General features: G+C 40.8%; 1 long non-coding RNA gene across 1 annotated transcript; it reads right to left on the reverse strand.

Annotated features, from left to right (window-relative positions):
• Positions 1-2,824: 2,824 nt before the first annotated feature.
• LOC139466705 (uncharacterized) lies at positions 2,825-6,299 on the reverse strand. The gene is made up of 3 exons (XR_011653621.1): positions 6,229-6,299; positions 3,797-3,880; positions 2,825-3,044 (listed from the first exon to the last, which is right to left on the reverse strand). It is a non-coding gene; the product is annotated as an uncharacterized lncRNA (long non-coding RNA).
• Positions 6,300-14,886: the final 8,587 nt, after the last annotated feature.

Consider the following 14,886-nt stretch of genomic DNA (forward strand, 5'->3'; position numbering starts at 1 on the left):
GTCTGCACGTGTTGACATAATAAGATAAAAAAATCATCTTTTTATTTATATTACTTTTTGATATTTTAAAAAAATCGTTCTTTTGTTAAATCAAACAACGTCAATGTCAAACGTCTCGCCACACATTGTTGAAAAAATATTGCATAACTACCCACAGTAAAGTGGACGGAGAAAATTAAATTTTAATATTTAATTTAGTATTTAATTTGTTTCACGGTCTGTGGCATAAAATTGAAAGCGAAGGCGACTTAATCTTGACACGGCTGCCGCAGGACAATATTGTATCTTCATCCAAAAGTAGAGCAAAATATAACTTGATCACTGAGCCTGATTATGTGTTTTCTCGACAATAGAAAGCACACCCCCGTGGGGGTAGATCCCCGGCCACCTGGACTGGTGCACGGGGCAACTTAATGGATCGCATGGTCAGCCTCAGTGACATCATTGATTGCGTGTCTTCGTACCCTGACACAGTGGATCGCTGCACGTTATATCAGTCACTAGATTGTTTGGTCCAGGCCGCCGTCATATAGCTAGAATATTGCTATATTGCTAGTGCGGCGTTAGGTTAGTATCAAATAAACATGATCCTACCAAGCCCCAACATCTTCTTATAAACATAAAAGATGAACATCAATCTCAACCCGTGATCATATGATAACACATGTTCGCACATGATAACAAATGATAACAGATGACATCAATGTCCTTTTCCTCTTCTTGATTGTCTCTGACAATACAACATAACTGGACATTTATCGAGGGCGGCGATGTGTGTTCTTGCAGCATCTGTCAGTGACATAGAGGATCTTATATGAGTGTTCATGTCATACTATACTGAACTACAAAAGTTCCTGTGACATTGAATTAGATTTAATGCAAAATTATGTTTTTTTACCAAATCTGAAACAATTTCGGTTTGCAACAGATAAAAGACTCCTGTATGTGTTAAAATGGTTTAATTTGCCATACTGACTTCAGAAAATGCGTGATTTCATAAAAAAACCATGAACATGCCAAAATGTCAATTTACAAATCAATAGCGTGTGTGTACACCTCTGGTTGCGATGCAAGCACCACATCCTCATCTCATGGAATGGACAAGGCGTCGCACAAAGTCCTGTGGGATATCTGTCCATATCTGCTGGAGCATGTTTCAAAGTTCCCGTTGTGTCTGTGGAACACGTGGTTGACATCGAAGGCGCCAATCCATCTCATCCCATATGTGCTCGATTGGTGAGAGATCAGGGGAGCCAGCCGGCCAGGGTATGACATTCACGTTGTTTTGTTGAAGAGAATCCTGTACAAGTCGAGCAATATGAGGCCGGGCGTTGTCATGTTGAAAGGTAATGCCTGGGCCATGACGACACAGAAACAGTAGAACAACAGGGCCGACGATCTCGTCGCGGTAGCGCTGTCCATTGAGATTACCCTCTACCACTATCAACGGGTCCTCTGTCTTGCTGTAATCCCACCCCATGCTATAACGCTGCCGCCCCCGAACCGATCTTCTTCCATGAGACAATGATTGACGTAACGTTCACCGCGACATCGGTACACTCGAATCCGTCCATCGCTGTGGCTGAGGTGACAACGAGACTCGTCAGTGAATAGAACTTGTCCCCACTGCATGGCCGTCCAGTGTAGACGCTGTCTGCACCACTGTAGATGTGCTTGACGGTGGTTTCCTGTCAAAATGGGACGTCTGGTGGGTCTTCTGGCGACAATCCCTGCACATCTGAGGCGACGACGTACGGTTTGTGAAGATATTCGTCGAAGGCCATGGATGCTTCTTGCAGTCACTGTTGCTGGCTGGAATCGATTTCGTAGGTGTGTTGTTCGAATCCAGTTGTCTTGTTGATTATTGGTTACGCGTCACTGCAAGTCGCAACAGCAGCGGAACCATATTTTGTCGAAAGACGTCAAACATCTTCAGCTATGACGCCGTTTCTCGTGCGACGTCACCTCATGTCACCATAAGATTCGAATGACGTCAACAATGCCGCCCGGATGACGGAAACAATACACTGTTGTCTCGTGACGTTATATGACCCCAGAGCCACATATGATTTTTATGAACCACGATATGTTTGCCCTCGTGGGTAATAAAACCCCTTACATACTCGTCGGTATCGACACCTTTTTTATGATTTAATAACAATATTTAAATTTATTTCTTGAGAAGAAATGTCCCAGCCTAGAATCTCTGTATTTAATCGTAATCTTCGTAATCAACAAAAGAATTTTCCTAATATTATTTTGTAACCAAACACAGAAACACACACATATGTATGTGTATATGTGTGTGTGTCTATGTGTTTGCGTGCATGTGTGTGTTTGTATATGTGTGCGTGCGTGCATGTGTGTTTGTATATGTGTGCGTGCGTGCATGCTTTCTCGATTATATGTTCAGGCTTTCATGTATGCGAATGCGTGTCTCTGTGTGACTTTAAAACTTTGCATGAGGGTCGTCCGTGTATATTGATTATATCCTTCCCACCGTAAATTCTTCCATTTACTGTGAAAAACGTTGCAATTTCCTACCTTTTTGTGATCGCTTGAAGTAACTCTTACAAACATATGTGTGCATTATTTTTGTATTCTTCTCCCCCTTAGTTGACTACATTTTGTAACACCTGCAATATCTGTATGTCACATCTTAAAGTGTTCTGTTGTTGACAGTGCCATACTACTTATGGCTAAGCTCTGGTCGCTCGCTCTGGTCTATCTCTCTCTCTCTCTCTCTTTCTCTCTCTCTCTCTCTCTCTCTCTCTCTCTCTCTCTCTCAGAATTTCAGCGCCAATGCATAACAAAAAAGACTGTATTTAAGAAAAGAAAACTTTAATCGTTTGGTAAAATAACGACAGGGTGCTATCAGTGGTCACCGGCTTTCCCACGTCATGGAAGCACCACTGTTGTCATGGCGGTGACAAAGGCGTCAGCAGAGGGGAGAGGTTATGGTCGATCATCGAAGTGCTCACGCTACCTCATGGCCAAGAGAACGGAAGTCACCATGAGAATCAGTGACACCGTTGTCTCACTACCTGAAACAGTTCAATGAGTCTGACGTTAATACCATCAAACAACATCACTTGTTTTACATTCTTGATAAAAAAACAATGTTCCAGTATATGTTTTTTTAAAATATACGGAAAGAATGGAAAAAGAATATATCTATAATGTATGCCGAACATACTACAGAACAATTACGTTTAGAAATTGCAAATTAATAGTGAACGAGGATAGACAAATGTCAACAGTATAGTATGTATGTGCCATAAAAGACGGAAACACATCGTTTGTTTGTTTGTTGTTTAACGCCGCAATCAGCAATATTCCAGCTATATGACTGCGGTCTGTAAATAATCGGGTCTGGACCAGACAATCCAGTGACTGACATCATGCGCCTGTGACACGATGACGTGCATCAACCAAGTCAGCAAGCCTGACCACCTGACCCCGTTAATCGCCTCTAACGACAGGCGCAGCCGCCTCTTACGCAAACATTGGTTGCTGAAGACCTATTCTCTACCCGGATATTCAGGGGTTCGGTGGCATATTGTGCCCATGTGGGGAATCGAACCATATTTTGTAGGTGACTAACGCGTTAACCACTTGTCTACCCCTCCTTTCCAGGGACAGAAGCATACCAGGATTTATCACAGCAATGAATATCTGTAACGTCCGTTACACCGAGATAAAGAGAAATACGCGAATAAAGCAATCTCAGTTTCATCCTCCAGTAGAGATACATGAGGAGTGAAGACTTTCAAATATTCGCACAAGATAAACTCACCACCATTTCCGGCTGTGGTGGTGCTGGTGGGGTCTGTGGATGATGATGTACTTGTTGCTGACACCATCGAATGGCACACAATTGCTGCAACACGGATGTACTTTGTGTGTCAACGTTAGACTACCAAACGAGCACATTCATCTGTCACTGTTCCGATAGATCTTAGTGTGACCTCGCTAACCCTAAAGGTCACCTGAGATATTGCCTCGAGATTAGATATTGTTTCAGCTTCAGCTGCAAAACTAATTTTTTTTAAATATTGTTTTTAAATTTAAAAATTGTGGATTGTTGGATATTCACAAAGATTTAAAGGAACATACAAACGTCGCAATACTCGATATTTGTTACAAATAAGTAAGTAGTGATATTCATCTTCTACATATTGTCGTTTCAGATGGTACATAATCTCTCATTTCTCACTTCTCCAAAATACCTGCCAATTTCTATTGCTATTTTATGTGACCCAGTTCTAAAGGCTCACAATGAGGGTAAATGGTACGTTCAAAACCGAAAATAAACAAGGAGTGCCCTAATATGTTCATATCATTTAATAATGTAGGATACCAATCTTCTTGATGCCAAATTGTAAATCTACCTAAAAAGTAATGAAAAATAATATTTCATTTCGGCCATCTGTTCTTGCCAAACAATAAAATATTTGATTCAAAGATTGCTCCTGTTCTTGTATATGGCTCAGAAATTTGGGGATGTGCCTATAGAAAAGCCATTGAAAAGGTTTACAGTAATTTCTTTAAAAGTGATCTTTCCGTTGGTAAAAGAACATCGACAAATGCAATTCTAGAAGTGCTGTAAAGAACAGCATTGTGTGTACACTATTACAGTCGTTGTATCAAGTACTGGTGTTGACCACTTAGATTACATGAAACTAGATATCCGTATGACTGTTACCATATGTTAAAAATGGTCAAACTAACTGGGTTTCTTATATAAGACAATGTTTCAAACTGGGTTTTCATATGTGTGGTTGTCTCAGGATTGCGGCGATATGACATGCTTCATGGTTATATTCAAACAACGATGCAAAGATATAGAATTTCAAAACTGGCATTACAAAATTACAATTTCTTCTTTCCTTGATGTTTATTCATCTTATGAATCACTACTCGAACCAGAAAAATATCTGTCTACTTTAGCATGTGAAAGAGATCTTCTAAGAGCTTTATGTAAATTCCGTTGTTTATGCCATAATCTAAATGTACAGAAAACTCGATTAATACAACCACAGAGTCATCGTTTAGTTTATGTATGAAATGTAACCGCTATGAAATAGAAAAATGAATACCATTATTTGTTAATTTGTCCTTTTTAAATTTTATTCCAAAATGTTACCATGTGCAACCATCTGTCCCAAAATATACCAGTCTTCTATCAACCAAAAATGATTGTATTATGAAAAACCTGACCATATATTTAAAAAGACATTTACCTATGTAAATACAAATGTAAAAGAAGATGAACGTTTGTTGTAAGAAAATTTGTGCATGTGCATACTATATATTATTCCTGTAAATGAACTCTGGGCCGTGTGGCCTTCATTCCTGAATAAACTTCTTCTTCTGTCTGTTCTTGCCAAACAAATCCAAAACAATAGACCTGCCATGCATGCTTAGTCCTAGATGCCAAACTGTTACAACCATTACTTCCGTTTGTACGTTTTCAATATTTGACGCCAATATTGTACAGAACTTTTGAAGGTATAAATGGATCACAATGGATCATATCTACCACACCACAATGTTGGTCCACATTAATGATCTACTTAGTAATGCTGAATGGAATGGTTGATGGAGCTGAAACGCTACTGGGAGGAGTGTCTGCCATATGCACAGCTGTCTAACAATATCCAACAGTATCACCGAGGGTGGCTGCATTTCACCGCCTCCATCACTATATCAAGTCCCCATGGATCATTACTGGATACAAAATGAAATCAAAAGACCAACAAGATAATTCACATTATATAAGAATTGGAGAATTTACAAATTATAAAAAATGTAGTTAGGCGGGAGGGTATTGCTAGAAACCTCCGATTTGGGCCTTTTTGTAAAATATTATTGACGATGAGTAATATTTATGTTAGTATGCCCAGTTTATATTTATTTAAGACACTCAAATTTTTGCAACACTAATTGAAAAAAAATAAAATCTCTCATTTAGGCATTTACTACAAACTTCTAACACTGAAACCTTGTCATTATGTGCTAAATACATGAAATACACCCCAGCTTTACGTCCTTAATTACTGTTATTCTAATTGTACATTAACTGAACTTTTTACCTCGTGTTATTGTATCTTTACTGTAGTTTGTACTGAAACACACTGGACATAAATAAGTTTTAAAATGTTGCATATAAGATATTCAACCATGGATTGTGCATTGCTGCATCACTATGTAAGTGAATATACTCACCCAGAAGAAGACATGCGAGCAACACCACTTTCATGTTGAAGTTCTTCGGCTAAACGACGAGGGGATGAAACAGCACCCAGGCTAACACACATTTATAGTAGTCTGTTGTCAAGCCATGTGACCACAGCGCCGTATTGTTTGCTGTGAAGAGTCATTATTTTAGTGCGATATATTGACACAGACCGCAGTCGTTGTCAGTGTTCCGTCTTAGTGGTGTAATATTAGTATTGTACGTGTACAATCATACTGGTAAGTGCTTTTATGGCTGAAATACATGTCAGTAATGTTACATAAACTAAAGGCACAGATATCATGGTTTAAAGAAAACAATGTGACGGAAGGCATGACATGGGATATCAATTCAACCAACAGAACGGCTAGGGACTTGTCATGTACTATAGTGTGTGTGTGTGTGTGTGTGTGTGTGTGTGTGTGTGTGTGTGTGTGTGTGTGTGTGTGTGTGTGTGTGTGTAATGGTGTGTGTAATGGGATGTCTTCAGATCTTTGTTTAGCGATAGCGAGAACTAAGCTATGATTTTAATGAGACTGGTGTGTGTGTGTGTGTGTGAGTGTGTGTGTGTGTGTGTGTGTGTGTGAGTGTGTGAGTGTGTGTGTGTGTGTGTGTGTGTGTGTGTGTGTGTGTGTGTGTGTGTGTGTGTGTGTGTGTGTGTGTGTGTGTTTGTGCGCGCGTGCGTACATGTACGTGGGTGCGCATGAGTGTGTGATTAAGATGGGCAAATGAGAAAAAAGACAAAGTGAAAGACCTTTGGGGTTATGAACAAATTACACAGTTCCCCTTTTTTCCAATACAAAGAAATAGGCCATGAAAAAATGTTATATAAAATGGGGGAGGGGTACAACATTATATCATACAGTCCGAAGACCAACGCCCTACCCCCACACACCCTATAAAAAATGACCAGTCCCTTATCAGTTTGTTCAGGCTTGTGTCAGGGTCTGCGCCAGCTACATCCACAGGGCATGAGATCACCAGACATCCACATTGTCGGGGCATGCGGACACAAACAATGAAGCGACCACCACTATCACCGCCAACTCGAACTTTATTTTCTTTATCTGTTTTAGAAAAAAAATCAATGTTGTAACTTAATAAATTGAAATTACAGTCATAAATGATTCTTTTTCCTAGAAACGTATGGTTAGTCAGAACAAAGTGTATTCTTAAATGGCGTTAAGGCATACATGTTCGTCAAAGGCAGAAAGACCAAAAAAGTATTTTTAATATTCTCACGAAAACATGCTTGGATGTGTTTCTGGGTTAGAAATAATTTTAACTCAACAGTTAAGTGACGCATGCACAAGAACGCAACCTCATGGTGTGTGTTTAGCACCACGTTTCATGGTGGGGTGTTTGTTGTTCACGAAGTACATTGCCTGGAAAAAATAGACACTTAGAACAGGAATTATTACATATGAGCTACAGGCTTGAACGTGTTGTCAGCGTCGCACATAAACACTCGTAACGTTTTTTCGTCAAGAAACCCTACCTCAACTCAGGTGACATAATGTGAAACTTACCACTGTGTTGGATTGTAATCCCCTTATAAACTACCCAGTCATAGTGTTCCCTCGTACGTCTTGAGTGCTTGTTCAAGTGGTCGCAGATAGGGCCACGCCAAAATGAAGTGTACCATAAGAAACTGTGCAATTAATAGAGCTAGGCGGCAAGAATTATTATCGGAGAAGCCTTGTATTTAAACAGGGTTCTTTTCGTGCTTAGGTTATGTATGAAACATAAACAGTCCACTCGACCTCACTGTCCATCACGTGAGCATTTCACGCGAGTTCTACCAAGGTTGTCGGAGAGAACTGAATTGTTAAATCAGTAAATGAACAAACAAGATCAATGAAAAATCAATAAATATTATATTTAAACACAGTTTCAGATTTATAATAAAAAAGCAATACAACGGGTCAATGGGTCAAATAAGTGGCAACAGGAAAAACCTTCACGGTATTCATCTAGACTGCAGTAGGTGTTGGAGTAGATCACGGATTCATCTGGGCCGCAGTAGAAGTTGAAGTAGATCACAGTATTCATCTTGGCTGCAATAGATGTTGGAGTAAATCACGGTATTTATCTAGGCCATAGTAGATATTGGAGTAGATCACGGTATTCATCTAGGCTGCAGTAGGTGTTGGAGTAGATCATAGATTCATCTAGGCTGCTGTAGATGTAAGAGTAAATCACGGTATTCATCTAGACTGCAGTATATGTTGGAGTAGATCACGGTATTCATCTAGGCCACGGTAAATGTTGGAGTAGATCATGTTATTAATCTTGGCCACAATAGATGTTGGAGTAGATCACGGTATTCATCTTTGCCACAGTATATGTTGGAGTAGATCACGGTATTCATCTAGGCCATAGTATATGTTGGAGTAGATCACTGATTCTTCTAGGCTGCAGTAGATGTTGGAGTAGATATCGGTATTCATCTAGGTCGCAGTAGATGTTGGAGTAGATCACGGTATTCATCTTGGCCACAGTAGATATTGGAGTAGATCACGGTATTCATGTAGGCCACAGTAGATGTTGGAGTAGATAATTGATTCATCTAGGCCACAGTAGATGTTGGAGTAGATATCGGTATTCATCTAGACTGCAGTAGATGTTGGAGTAGATCACGGTATTCATGTAGGCCACAGTAGATGTTGGAGTAGATCACGGTATTCATGTAGGCCACAGTAGATGTTGGAGTAGATCAAGGTATTCATCTAGGCTGCAGTAGATGTTGGAGTAGATCAAGGTATTCATCTAGGCTGCAGTAGATGTTGGGGTAGATCACGATATTCATGTAGGCCACAGTAGACGTTGGAGTATATCTCGGTATTCATCTTGGCCGCAGTAGATTATTCAGCTAACCGTAGAATCAGACGTGTGATAAGGTAACGGTATTCTGTGAACTATTCAGCTAACGGTAGCAACAGACGTGTGTTTAGGTCACTGTATAATGTAATTTAATCAGCAAACGGTAGCATCAGACGTGTGTTTAGGTGACTGTATAATGTAATTTAATCAGCAAACGGTAGCATCAGACGTGTGTTTAGGTGACTGTATTCTGTAAACTATTCAGCCAACGGTAGCATCAGACGTGTGATTAAGTGACTGTATTCTGTAAACTATTCAGCCAACGGTAGCATCAGACGTGTGTTTAGGTCCCGGTATTCTGTAACATATTCAGCCAACGGTAGCATCAGACGTGTGATTAGGTGACTGTATTCTGTAAACTATTCAGCCAACGGTAGCATCAGACGTGTGATTAGGTGACTGTATTCTGTAACATAACCAGCTAACGGTAGCATCAGACATGTGTTTAGGTCCCGGTATTCTGTAACATATTCAGCTAACGGTAGCATCAGACGTGTGTTTAGATCACGGTATTCTGTAACATATTCAGCTAACGGTAGCATCAGACGTGTGTTTAGATCACGGTATTCTGTAACATATTCAGCTAACGGTAGCATCAGACGTGTGTTTAGATCACGGTATTCTGTAACATATTCAGCTAACGGTAGCATCAGACGTGTGTTTAGGTGACTGTATTCTGTAAACTATTCAGCCAACGGTAGCATCAGACGTGTGATTAGGTGACTGTATTCTGTAAACTATTCAGCTAACGGTAGCATCAGACGTGTGATCAGGTGACTGTATTCTGTAAACTATTCAGCCAACGGTAGCATCAGACGTGTGATTAGGTGACTGTATTCTGTAAACTATTCAGCCAACGGTAGCATCAGACGTGTGATTAGGTGACTGTATTCTGTAAACTATTCAGCTAACGGTAGCATCAGACGTGTGATTAGGGTAACGGTATTCTGTAACATATTTAGCCAACGGAAGCATCAGTCGTGTGTTTAGGTCACGGTATTCTGTAAACTATTCAGATACCGGTATAATACGACGTGTTTTCAACAAAAGATTCAGCTTGGGTTAGTAGGCTGATGCAAAATGGACCTCCACATGCTATAGTAACATCTTCCTTCCAAACATCAGTTATGCCAGCGACCTACATCTACCTGCCGCGACTCGACAGGCCTGGTCCCCTGCAGCTAGGATATTACTGTCTAAGTCTTTGACCCGGAGTTGCTCATCACCTAACATGTACACTGACTTCTCTTAAAGAAACCGTCATTGTTACAAGTGTTATAGGATATCATCCAGTTGTGTTGTTACTGGTACTTATATAGCAGGAGATAAAAGCGGTCAGTGTGTAGCCAAGGATACATAAAAAAAAGTAACAAAGACAGTGTATGTATATCTCGTGTGAACAAATCAAAGCTCGAGTACAAAAGCAGTATAAGAAGTTATACAATTTCCGACGTCTATAGAAGATATAATTTCCTTTGAACTGAGGTGTTACGTTTTCGGGTTATATCTTTGTAAGTAGACTCGAGTCAGGCTATCAATACACCAAAATAATGTAGACTCCGTAGTGTTTGCAGTCTTAGTCAGACATATAGGTTCTTGCTAGACCAATAAAAGTTCATACGGATAACCGTTTACTGTCATAAGGCCTTATTGGAAATCTGTCCTCCCATGCTATCATTGTACGCTATGGCGATACAAGTGATGTTTATATTTAGGAAATCAAAATTATGTGTTTCCCAGGTTTGCGGGTGTTATTGAGTACAGGAAGCCTGTAAATATTATTTGGAACCGCCCCCGGCAGTCGTATATTTTGAAAGTACTGAAATTATTCGATTAATCGACATTGTAAATGCGAAATGATTACGGTTACTCCATTGCTCTAGACGTTCTCAGCAACCAGCATACACAGAATGAACGCAAAGTGCATGCGTCACCGAAAAACACCAACTGAGAATACAATTATACTTAAATAAAACCTGATAAAACCGGGCGACAAGTTGAAAATAGTACCGGGCTTTGAATTCCAACTTGCAGCGTGTTTCAACCAAACAGATTACATTGTATAAACTCTTATTTGTACTTCAATACCATTTTAGTGTATGAAGTAACTTTATGACGTGTATTTAAACTATCAGCTGAATAACAAGTTTACGATATCAACTGGAGGTATTGTAATTTGTCATTGTTTTTTTACCATTGGGCCATGGACATGTACAACGAATGGATACGTCATTACAATTCTAGTTAATAATAACATGGTTATATAAGGTTTAGTTTATTACTAGACAAGTGACCTAAGTTGGTGTTTACTGTCCAGTTGGTGATACCAAAAGACTGGAAACAGCTGGCACATGTCTGATCATCGGACCAATCAAACACTGACTTTATCCAGTGTTGGTGGAACTAGAAGCAACTTTCGGCGTATGAATGAGTGAATGAGTGAATGAGTGTAGTTCGACCAGTTAAGAAATATCGAAAGAACATCGATACTTCAAGAACGCGAAAAGTGCATGTGATGTATCCCTGTCATGGCGTGTCAGTTTGATAGTTTGATGAGGAAATCTCAAGATGTTTTCAACTGATATGAAACTGGAAGCACTGAGCTGACACAACGATCATATGACCACGTCAACTGCAGGCATCTTTGCATAGTGAATTGCAGTGCCCGAAACCACTAGACAACTCGTCTCCCTTAAAAGCCATCGTACAGATTAACTACAGGCGGTTGTTGGTGTTCAGTGATCATCTTACTCATTTCTATGGATTGTTCAGACTATATTCCGACAGTTCTTCTTCTTGCTAATGTGGCGAGGACGAGTCTCCGCCCACACACCGCTATACTATCATTCACGCTCACTCAGTCTCCAGTCCAGAAATACGTGATGTGAGACATAAACACAAACGTATTGACACAAACGGTAGCCATTCAATATCAAACCCTGACTGAACTGTCAAATCTTACCAAACATTAGTTATCATGGTGAGTTATACATCGTATCAATTAAATAGAAATCGCCATGGCCTCTGCTGTATTATATCTCTGTCGCAAGAAAATAAACAAACCTGAAATAAATTGTAAGGAATCATACATTCAACAAAGCGAGAATATACAGTTAAACATCATCGAACATCTTTGAACGGTGGGGTAGCGTTGTGGTTAGAGTTTGAATGCTGCTCAAAGCCCCGACCACATAACGTACCTTAACACAACCCTTTTCATGCTAGACCCAAACATTCCCATGCTCTCTAACCAATACCACCACAACTCAGCACAACGCATCTTAGCTCATGCTAGACACTTGCCGCTTCTCTCTAACAAATACCACCACAACTCAGCACAACGCATCTTAGCTCATGCGAGACACTTGCCGCTTCTCTCTAAATAATAACACCACAACTCGGCACAACGCATCTTAGCTCATGCTAGACACTTGCCGCTTCTCTCTGGTCAATATCATCACAACGCACCTTAAAACAACCCCTTCCTAGCCCACCACACCACAGCACAACACACCTTGGCACAACCCATGCCATTCTAGGCCTGACCACCCCATCTCTCACTAGCTAGTACCACCACAACACAGGACACTGCATCTTAATACAACCATGTCATGCTAACTCATCCCTGGCCATCACAAGAAAGCACAAAGCACCTCATGCACAACACATTTCATTCTAGCCTAAACCACCCCACCTCTCTCTAGCTAGTACCACCACAACGCAGCACAACGCACCCTTAGCACAACACATTTCATTCTAGCCTAAACCACCCCACCTCTCTCTAGCTAGTACCACCACAACACAGCACAACGCACCCTTAGCACAACACATTTCATTCTAGCCTAAACCACCCCACCTCTCTCTAGCTAGTACCACCACAACGCAGCACAACGCACCCTTAGCACAACACATTTCATTCTAGCCTAAACCACCCCACCTCTCTCTAGCTAGTACCACCACAACACAGCACAACGCATCCTTAGCACAACACATTTCATTCTAGCCTAAACCACCCCACCTCTCTCTAGCTAGTACCACCACAACGCAGCACAAGTACCTGAGTACAACTCATTTGAATCGAGACACGCTTCCAATCTCTATTAGTTTGTTTGATAGTATTGCATGTGCGCTTCTCTGGACGACAGCTCTGCGTAGATGTGGCTATGATACAAAACAGCAGATGAATGAGCTGTACGTTATGTCGTTTCTGTTGATCAGGAAACAGACCAATGAGGTTCACAGGAAGAACTGTCGCATGTGCCTCTGCAGAAAAAGGGTTAATTCGCGAAATATATAATTCTACAGTGTACTACCAATACTACGATTAACGACAATAACGGAACAATCAGCGCTTCTTGACAAACACCACTTCTGATCCTATGTCATGTCTTTGTGTTTGTTTGTTGATCAACTACATAAAGACAACCTATAAATAATCGAGTCTGGGTCAGATAAACCAGTGATTGATATTATGTGTAACTATCCACAATCAACCAAGTCACTGAACCTGTCCACCCGATCCATAAGGTCAGGTGGTACGCTCACGATGGGACTTTCTGTTTATTCAAGATCAGTTTTTGAGTTTTAAATTCCTCACCTTCCCCGGCTGGGCATAATGAATCTCGAATAATGCGACTGTGTGATCCCTTTTGTTTCTGGTTGTTTAGCTAAAATTAGCAACATTTGACGAGGCCTGCATTTTAACTGCTTCGTATCATGCAAATTATTTTTCTTGTTAGGTTCCAAACCTAAACCCTTACCCCACTGCAAAATGCAGGTTATATGAGGGTCTTGTATCATGAACAGACTGAAGAGTCCAGTGTAGTCCATCCATGAAGATCCGGGGTAGAATAGGTCTTCAGCAACCCATGCTTGCCGTAAAAGGCGACTATGCTTGTCGTAAGAGGCGACTAACGGGATCGGGTGGTCAGGCTCGTTGACCTGTTTGATGCATGTCATCGTATCCCAATTGTGTGGATCGATGCTCATGATGTCAATCACTTGATAGTCTGGTCCAGAAATACTTTGCTGAGTCCGGCGTTAAACAACAATCAGACAAACAAACAGTATAGTCCACAATAAATGGACTGTGTCGATTTGTTTACTCTGCTCCGAACATCCCTTACATCATAACTATACTCATACCTATAATCATGCTGCTTTTGAAGCTCTGCATCACTGTTGTTTTAAGATCACATACATGAGTGAGTGAGTAGGGTGCTATGCCGCTTTTAGCAATATTCCAGCAACATCACGGCAGTGGGCACCAGAAATGGACTTCACACATTGTACCCACGTGGGGAATCGAACCCGGGCTTTGGACGTGACGAGCGAACGCTTTAACCACTAGGCTACCCACCACCAATTGCCTACATGAACCAGTGACGTTTAATAATAGATCATGACGACAGTTCCCGGATGTTCGAGATATTATAATACGGAACTAATGCACACCATTAGGTGAGGTAAGGTGAGGTAAGGCGAGGCGAGTTGAGGTGAAATGAGGGGTTTAACGTCGCGTCGAAGATTATAACACTTACATAGCGACGTGTGTGTGTGTGTGTGTGTGTGTGTGTGTGTGTGTGTGTGGCTGCCTGTACTAGTACGGATTAACGCCCATTTTATAGTGCCAGCCCACTGAGATATCATGCCGCACTTTAACATGAATACGTCACTCAATCACAGTATACTGACTCCGAGCCGACCAGTTCTTGCTTATGTCCTTAATGCCGAGCACCAGGCAGGGTAACAACAAATTCCATTTT

This window comes from Haliotis cracherodii, unplaced genomic scaffold, assembly GCF_022045235.1.
Source record: "Haliotis cracherodii isolate W230 unplaced genomic scaffold, xgHalCrac1.p SCAF_19, whole genome shotgun sequence".
In the NCBI taxonomy this organism is placed as follows: domain Eukaryota; kingdom Metazoa; phylum Mollusca; class Gastropoda; order Lepetellida; family Haliotidae; genus Haliotis; species Haliotis cracherodii.